At 42.0% G+C, this 9,468-nt stretch overlaps 1 protein-coding gene across 1 annotated transcript in view; it reads left to right on the forward strand.

Annotated features, from left to right (window-relative positions):
- The window catches only part of ptk7b (protein tyrosine kinase 7b), a 71,918-nt gene that overhangs the window by 896 nt on the left and 61,554 nt on the right, over positions 1-9,468 (forward strand). The gene's annotated exons all lie outside the window — the stretch shown is intronic.

Below are 9,468 nucleotides of genomic sequence, written 5' to 3' on the forward strand. Positions count from 1 at the left end.
ACCAAGAACTTCTGCCATTTGTTGGTAAATTTAGAATTTGTTTTCAGTATTCCCAGGACCATGTTTCCCCCTCTGCAGCATCTCCTCTTCTTCTCCCATCAGTCTGTAAACATCTGGACCTGAGGAGAGCAGCTGCTGAATGTTGTTCTATAACCTGGACTAATGCACCCCCATACCATCAGAGAGGCAGGCTGACCTCAGAACAGTTCTCCTCTTTGGTCCAGAGGAGACACATCTGTTCACATCTGGCTTCTTCTCTGCCTGATAGAGCTTTAAGCAGCATTTGTGGACAGAAATGGTGCAGTTTCTTAGTTTCAGCCTCTGATGTGTTTACTGTGTTCCACTGTGAGTAAAATATGGCTTTTGTTCTGTTCTTGTTTACGTTTTATCCAGCTGTTTCAGAGTTAGGGTTGTGTTTCATCATGTCGTTCCCACTTGTGTAAAGTTTAGTTTGCACGTTTGAATTGCCTCCAGCTTGGCAACTAAACCCACAAATGTTGTTGTCTCCTCTTCGCTCAAACACAAACAGAGAAGTGAGCTCAATGATTCGATTCTGTTGAAGCCTTCTAAAGTTCACAACCTCGGCTGCGGAGCGAGGAGGGAGGGGAAAGTCATGCCGGGATCCTTCCGAGTTTGATCCAAGGAATGCTCTTCTCCTGCCAGAGATTTGTCTCATTAACGGAGTCGGTTTTATCTGCTTATCAAAGATGGTTTGAGTCTTCAGCACAGCTATGTTCGTCGAAGTGGCTGAATAAATTCCTTCAGGTTGAAGTGTGCCTGCGGCCCCCCCTCTTTCCCTCAGGCTCCTCATGGTGCCCATTTTGGGATGAATGTGTCCTCTGTGCTCAGGCAGCGGGGGACCCGGCTGCTGTGGGTTTCTGTTTATATAAACATATATAACGTATAAATCAAACCAGGGCAGGTTCAGTCTCGACAGCCTGTTTGAGAAAAGCTCATGAAGCTGACACCAAACACATTTCGGTTTCTTGTGGGGCGCTTCTGACAGATTTTGGTATTGGGGTTAAATATTTCCTCACATCTTAATCTGCAGTGATCCATCTCTAGTCTTCTCACTCTTTCTGGTTTCTATTTGTGGCCGATCGGCGACGTGGCAGCTCTCAGAAAAGATAAAAGCCACTTACAGAGTTAATGTCTGTCAGCAGAAATGCCTCCGTCCCTGCCTTACAGATTCCTCGTGTGTTCGTCCGTCGCCAAAATGTCTCATGAACCACTGGATGGATTTTAATGAAACTTTCAGGAAGTGATCCCTGGATGTGCAGCTAAAGATGGCTGCTACAGCTTACTGACATGAACAAACACAAAAATGGCAGCAGCTCAGTCAGATTTACAAACACTGAGCTGACATGTGGTGTTGTAGTAGCAATATGCACTCCTGCAAGAAAGGCCTTTAATTCTTGGACCTAAAGATCTATACGGATAGATGTTTTTTCCGGAGGATCCAAGATGAATGAAAATGTTTACGTAGCATCGTCACGCTCGTCTTCTTCCTCTCGCTGCACGTTACGGTGGATTTGAAACGCTGTCGCAGGTTGAATGGTGCTTTGTCTTTTAGTTTACAGGATGTCAGTAACATCCAGACACTCCCCTGGACTGCAGAATCGACCGGCGGTTGTTCCTCTGCTTCTATTAGAAGCTTCATTTTAAAAAAACAAAGACGAACCGCAGCACACGCACCGGATCAGAACAAACGACGAGGCGACGGCTTCGTTTTCAGGACCTTTTGTTGGCATTCACACCTGCTGCAGCGTGATTTAAAAACCCAAATGTTCACTAACGCTGCCGTGCCTGAAGGCTGTTTGGCACTTGGCTCCAATTTTCTGAATGCACACATTAAGAGTGAATGAGATCAAAACTACATAAACTATGAATGGCTGGTGTGTGGATTTGTCTGTTTCCTTTCTGGTTACAGTCCTGAGCATAAAACAGTAACCAGAACGAGTCTGTGGTTGAAAACACATTTAATCCCCTTTGATTCAGTTATTGGATGGGTACATTTCAGCTAAAGTAAAGGGAACCGTTGTTTGTTTAGTTTAAAGATAAAAACAATGTAAGTTTTCATTGTTTCGTGTAGCTAATTTGTTAATAACGTAATGGTGGTTTTAAAAGGACGGTTGTAGAAGTAACAATGGAACCATCTGCATTTTTACATTTCTTTTTTTGTTACAATTTCTTGTTTTAATTGGCTGATGTGCAGATTTCTGTATCTGCCATCAGCTCCTCAGGCTAGTACTTAGTGATAGAAATGCTCCAATTAAGATTTCTTTTCATCCCCCATCCATTTCTAATTACACAAGTTTGAGTATCTGCTGATGCCAAGTTTTCATTTAATTACTTGCATTTCCCTGTAGCGCACAGTCTATATGCTTTAACGACATAAAATTATTAAAAACCGGTGCCTAAGTGGGTTTGATTCGGCTGTAGGAGAAACAACAGCTGATGCTTGTTGGTGACTTTCTTCATATTCCTTTCGTTATCATGATGGTTGACGTGGAGATGACTTCCTTCCTTAGACTCCAGAACATCAAGCGTCTGACGGGGGTCACTTGACAGACATGTTGTCGAAGCTGTTGGATACGAAGTGTCGTAGAAATGGCCGAAGGGACGTTTTCTTTTTCCTCTGGGTGTGAAAGAATCACGGCGGCGCGGGTGGTTTACGTCAACCCGCCGCCGTTACGCCTCTAAGACGCTAAACGAGGCGCTGAAAGAGCGGCGGCCATCAGTATGTGACAGGAAATGACAGCATCGCAGCAGGAATGGGTCAATCCATGATTCTTCTTTTAAGCTGTGATTAGTTTGTTATACTTTTAGCACCATTTTTGATTATTATATGAATTTTTGTATTTATTAGCTGTTTTATGTTACCAGCTAAGGGACTACCGATGATAATTAGCTATCCTGCTAACTCCGTCACATTCTGTATTTATTTCTGCAGCTCATTAATGCGGTTGTCCCTTTTTAAATAAATTAAAATTGAAACGTAGTGACGACGGACGGTCTCTAAGATTTAGATTGTTGGACTCAGATTTTATATGTCAACGCTGCTGATGTCTCTATGTTTGTTGGTTCTGTTTCTCTTATAAAGTTAATGTCTTTGGGGGACAGATCCGGCTTGATTGGTGATTTAGAGAGGAGCTTGTATTTTAAACCATATCATAAAACTGGCATCTGATTGGGCTGTTTTGCTAATTTCTGCCTCGTTTGTCCACAAAGCCGTACTCTGAGTTGGTAGTGTTGAATAAAACTGTCCTTAAATTTGCAAGCTGAAGTTTAGACCCTTAAAAGCAGAACCCGCCGAGCGTGTGATCCTGTTCCAGTGATGGATGTTAAACAGGGATCTGTAATTGACTGTACTCGGGGGTCAGAACCTCAGCCTGATACTTGAGATTGAACTGGGAGTCCGGGCGTCCCTACGGGTGAATTTATCATGTGAACGGGTCCGGAGCGGCGGGTTCTGAGACAGTAAATGTTAAAACTGCTTTTATTTGGTTTGAATCCATGCCGGCGACACGTAAGCAGAAGGTAAAATATAAAATCACACATTTTAAATCGAACATGCACTGAAAAGTCGAGCATTAAACAGTAGAACGTGGTTCACGGCGCTGTTGCACATCAGACACTCGAACCTGTGGTTGTGGGTTTGTAGGAGGGTTTCCCAAAGTCTTCTGCAGCTCTGGTTTCTGCTCATTTATCAGCCGATGTTTATTCAGCTTAAGGTGAAGCTTTTGAACCCGAGTCCTCCTTTTTTCTCCTCTCTGTATGAGGAGTTTACTCTCACTCCATTATGTGGGTTTCTGCTCCCCGGGGAGGATCTTCTTGCACCGTTCTAGAAGTTGGAGTCGTGGTTCTGGGTTCTCGTGTTCCCGGGTCCTTGTCATTGTTAGATCGATTTGCCTTCGGCTTCGTTTTCTGTCCTTCGGCTGCTGACATTACTGTAGCTTTACCACATTTTGAGGTAAAACTTGTAGAATAAAGCAGATGACTTTAAGTCCTTTGTCTTTATATTTGATTTTCTTGTCAGTAAAAGTAGCTTAAAAGGAGCTGAAGAACGCCTCGAGTGGAACGACCGCTGAAGAAGCTGAAAGCTGAGTTTTTACAGCTACAGAAAGCAAAATTTTAGCTAAAAGCTAAAAGAAGCGTTAAAAGAAGCAAAAGGCTAGATAAAAGTAATAAAACACTAACTAAAAGCAGCAAAATAGCAAATATGTAGCTCAAAACTCCAAAAACAGCCGAAGCTGAGGTAAAAGCTAAATGTAGCAGACAGCTAGTCTAATTAAAAGTAGCAAAAAGTTAGCTAAAAGTAGCAATAGAGTAGCTAAAAACTAAAAATAGAAAAAGAATAGCTAAAAGTAGTGAATAGGATAGTTAAATGCTAAAATAACCAAACAGTAGCTAAAAGTAACAAAAGGTTACCTACATGCCAAAAGTAGCAGAAGTGTTTCTAAAAGTAGCCGAACGATAGCTACAATTTCTCTATAAAGACAAAAAGATTTCAGAGAACAAAGAATTTTAAGAAATAAAAAAATCTTTATGTATTTTTCTGGGGAGATGTTTGTAAATAAAGTCTAAAAGTTACAAAAACCAAGAGTCCCAGCAGCCGTCGGCTGAATGAGCCGAAGGTTTTGATTTATGAACGAGCGGAGTTGGGTGGAATCAGGATTCAGATTATTTCAAAGTTTTCCACGTCTCCCTTCCTGCTTTCTTCAAGGATTTGGTTGAATAATAAGACAAACGCTGGATTCATTCAGCTTCATTCTCCTTCTTTTCACCAGTTTTTGCTGCGTGTGTTGATTGGAATCATCTTGACGTTTCGGCTCATTGGTTGCCAGAAACAATCCTCTCACCAGCCTGGGGGAGAGATTAAAAAGAAAAATGGATACGATGACTTAAACCATGTTGTGTCGGCTAATATTTCCATGCTCTTACATTAAACCTTAGGTATGCATGTGGGGGAAACGTGCCCGCTGATTTGTGCTGGCGGCCATCTTTATATTCTTATTTATTGTTTTTCATCTCGGACCAGAAACTGTCTCCACTTGGTGATCCTCTCTGCAGCTTATTGAAGCTCAGATAATTTGATAAATAAAGAACTGCTAACCTTAAATGACGCAGAAATGACTGAATGAGTCTGACGGAGGCCACGCCTCCTGGATCATGTGTTTATGATTCAGCCGCTCTGCTGTTGGACCCGCTGGTTTTGATTGTAGATCTGTCTTTCAGACCCCCCTCCCTCTGTAGTTTGCCTGTTGCCCTTCATCCCTGCCAAGCTCATCTTGAAACCTCTGTTGTTTGTTGACTTGAGGCCTCCGGAGCGCCGTCTCCTGTCTGGGCCGGAGGAGCGGTTAGGATTCACCCCGGATTTTTGTTTTTGTTAAAGCATTGTTTTGTTTCAATTACTTCCTGCCACGCTTAAGCAGGATAGCATGCAAGAAAAGCTTTGATATTTGGCACAAACTCCCAACTTTGATTCAAAAACACGTCTGGGGAAAGTTAATTGTTAAAAAGCAAAGTAAAGGCCTTCCCAAGCATTATGTCAGTGTTGGTTTTATTTCTGTAGCACGTTTAAAAACAACAGGGTTGACCAAAGTGCTTCACGGGTTGGTTAAAAACAAACAGGAAAAGGCATCAATAAAATAAATACGATTAAATGGGCTAAAGATGAACTGAAACACCACAACATTTAAGACTTGATGGGACTCAAAGTGAACTTTAAAAACCTGAATTTAAAGGTGGGATTCAGTGAGTTAACATAAATAAGTCAACCTAAAACCTTATTATCCGACTCTGCTGTTAAAAACCTACATGTTGATCTGGAAACTGGGATGGATCCAGTTTAACATTCAGAGGATAATACTTTGGTTTTCAGTTGGATTATCTGGGTATATTACTTCCACTTGGAGTCAATTTACATTTAGAGACATTTTATTCCCAACATTTCCAACATAAAGTTTAGCATTTGTGGAGCTTCATATAAGACTGAGTGCCGTTTTCGAGCGTCATTTAAAGCACCGGAGAGCAACGATGAATTAAAAAATTAAGAAAACCACATTCTTAGTCCTGTCAGCTAAGTGATGCACCATCAGTACGCCCACACATGGGGTGTAAAACGAAAACAAAGCCTTCAACCTCTACCCTGTTAGCTAAAACTTAGCTAAAGAATGTAGCTAAAACCGATCTGTCTCCGTTGGACGTGGCGTCATTGGAGCTTCTGTAGTTGGTCCCACTGCAGCGATATCACCCCACCCCAAAGAACCAAGACGTACCTTAAATAAACATTACACCAACAAAATTCAACATCTTCTTTTTTCTTTAACTTGTTGAGGATCAACCGCAATGAAACCAAATGTAAGACATCAAAATATACCAGACTTGACGTAAGTAGTCCTATCAGTAAAATATTTCACTGGGGAAATTAGCATTTTTTTGCGCTTGTGAAGGATAATTGACAATAATAAACACCAACTCTCACCATGTAGGGGTTCAAAATCCAACCTGAAACTGCGTGGGACCTTTTTATCCTTTTATGCCCCTTTTACACCGGCTCTAATTCAGAAGTCCGGCTCTACTCCGCTCTACTCGGCTCGGCTCGATAAAGAATGCATCGCGTTCACACCGGCCAGTTTGGTCGGTAGCGGAGGAACGCCTCCTCGTGTTGCGGGGGGCGGGTCCGCGGCGTGGGGGGAGCAAGTTGTGTAAACAACAAAAGTGCTACGGACAACATTGGCCCTGTGTTGTTGCTGTTTTTTAAACTTATGGGGATTCTCCTAAGACTTCAGGAAGAGAGGCGCAGTGGAAGAAATGCTCTGGATGCCGCCATTGTTGCGCGGAGTAGGACAGCTGTTATCCGCCAGAGATTTCAGGCTTTACAGCACCTTCAGCTGGGGGACAGATGGCTAAACATTGCAGGGTAAGCTACGCTGTTGTTTATATTCCTACCTTTGCTCTTTATGCTTGCATCTGGTCACACCCACGACCAATGAGTGAACAGGAGCTAAGCTTGCACCGACCCGGCTGGCCCGACTCTGAAGCAGGGATCAAAGAAGCAGGGCCGACCTCGAAAAAATGCCGGTGGAAACACGCGCAAAGCGAGCCGAGTAGAGAGGAGCCGGGACCTTTAGAGCCCGTGTAAAAGGGGCATTAGTTGAGGTTTTGGTGGACTCAACGGCACCTTAAATGAATGTTCTCTATCAAAGCGTTTTTTGGGATTTTACTGAATTCAGTTTTCTACTAAAACTTTGGAAAATTCAATAACATAATACCAACGATGCTACCAACATCCTGACATGTTAGTGGTTAAAACCACAGTACAGTAAAATGAAAGTGGGACACTTTATTTAAAGAGTCATTGCTCTGTAGAATTACTCATCTTTAAGCACCTTTTGGATTTAAGTGTTGCAGCCGGTTGTGTTTGAGTCGTCTGAATATCATCTGTTGTTGTTTTTACCAGTGAAGACATCGTGTCGATGTAACCAAACTCTGAGAGTTTAATTCCCTCCTTTTCCTCCTGCCAGGCAGGTATGAGGCCCCAGCGAGGGGAAGCTTCAGAGTGTAATAAAATCCCCATTTTGTTCCCACGTCTGTGCGAAAGCATGGCCGCCGCCGCCGCATTTAAATGGATCTGATTGAAACGTGCTGGAATGCCTCGTTTGGCTGCAGAGCCGTTTGAAGGAGAAGGGTGAATAAAGGAGGGCAGGAGGGGAGAAAAGGCGTCTGGCGTGCCATTGCATAATCCCAGCAGCCATTAACTCTTTGTGTCCCGAGGCTGAATGAATTCATCACAGCGCCGGGCCGCAGGCGGAGAGACGACCAATCAGGCTGTAAATGGAAACCAGCCGTTTGATTTTAAAGGATCTGTTTGGACTAATTATTTGATTGTTTTTTTAAGAGTGTATCATCTTTAAATAAGTTGTATGTTTTATATTACTGCTGGTTTACAGCTTTCTTCTACTTTTCATTCACACAGTTGCTTTCCTCTCATTTTTTTATTTCTGTACTTGGAAAAAAAAAAAAAAATTAGCCGTTCATACATCAAAACGTTCGGCTCATTCAGCCAGTGGGTGCTTTGAGGTTTTTTTTTTTTGGTAAATATTATACTTTTCAAAACATTTAACTTTGTTTACGAAATGTTTCTCTGTAGAAAACATGGGGATCTTCAGCCAACATGTTCGACTTTCGTCTTTAGCTGTTTTTGTGCTACTTTTAGCTGTTCTTGTGCTACTTTTAGCTAACCCTTAGCCACTTAGCCCTTTTAACTACTGTTCTGCTACTTTTAGTTAACGCTTTGCTGCTTTTGTTTTTAGCAAGCCTTTTGCTACTCTTAGCTAGCCTTTTGCTCCTTCCAGCTAACCTTTTGCTACTTCCGGCTGGTGTTTTGTTCAAACCCTGACCCGTTTAGTTTCGCGTTAAAGTGGAGCTCGGCGTCCGTTTCATGGACAGGCCCGTCTCCGTGGCAACCTGCCGCAACCTCCCAGTCCCCGCTACGGCGTCTTAAATCCGTTCAGCTCCGCGGCGTGTGACGGACGGCTCTATCAGCTGCAGGCGCTGGAAGCCCGAGAACGTTTCAGATCCTCCCGGTTCTTTTGGATCTCTGCCGGCGTTCTGCCGGGATGTGGAGTCTCACCTTCACAGCTGCTCATTCAGGGAAAGGAGATGTCAGAACATTTTATTTATTTTTAAACACAGATGCTTGTTTTTTTCTGAAAGGTGTAAGACGAAAAACAACTTTTAGTTTGACTCAGTCGGAGAATTTAAATCTGGAAATATTCTTTAAAGTGACAGAAAACATGGCTGACATCTCCATAAAATCATGGATCAATCAACATCATCATATTTATAAAGTCAAGCTTTAGTTCTGTTATTTTTATTATATTTATTCACTTATTATTAGGTTTAAATTAAAACAAAATGTAATTTAACTGCAACATCTTTTCCATTCTGTAAACACAAATATTATTAGTAATTAGTTGGACTTTTTTTAAACAAACTTGTTAAACTTTTAGTGGTCATCACCGTCTTCATGCCTTTAATCTAAATAATTTCACTTTTTTCTTTAATATAAATTAATTTCTTTAAGTCCAAACAGCAGTGTAGTCAGTTCCTGTGTCTGCTGCAGCCCTCTGCCATCTTTAATAATGACAATTAATGAAATACTTTTTTACATTTTGGGTATTTTTAGCTTGTTTGTTCTTTTTACTGACTGAATAAAACCCATAAACAGTAAACACATTGAAGCATCTTGGTTTCACGCCGTGTTCTTATCTGCATCGTGAAAATGACCCATAAGTGGCCGAATCTTTACTCCTAACTGGATTATTGTCGCGTTTCTTCAGAGTTATTATGCTTCTTGTCCTGTTTTTGGATTCACTGAATCACATCTAAGCTCGTTACACAACGAGCAGCGTTAACGAGCGTTCTTAATTTCTCTCTTTTTGGATTTGACAGCAGCACCCC

Source organism: Kryptolebias marmoratus, linkage group LG22 (genome assembly GCF_001649575.2).
Source record: "Kryptolebias marmoratus isolate JLee-2015 linkage group LG22, ASM164957v2, whole genome shotgun sequence".
Lineage (NCBI taxonomy): Eukaryota > Metazoa > Chordata > Actinopteri > Cyprinodontiformes > Rivulidae > Kryptolebias > Kryptolebias marmoratus.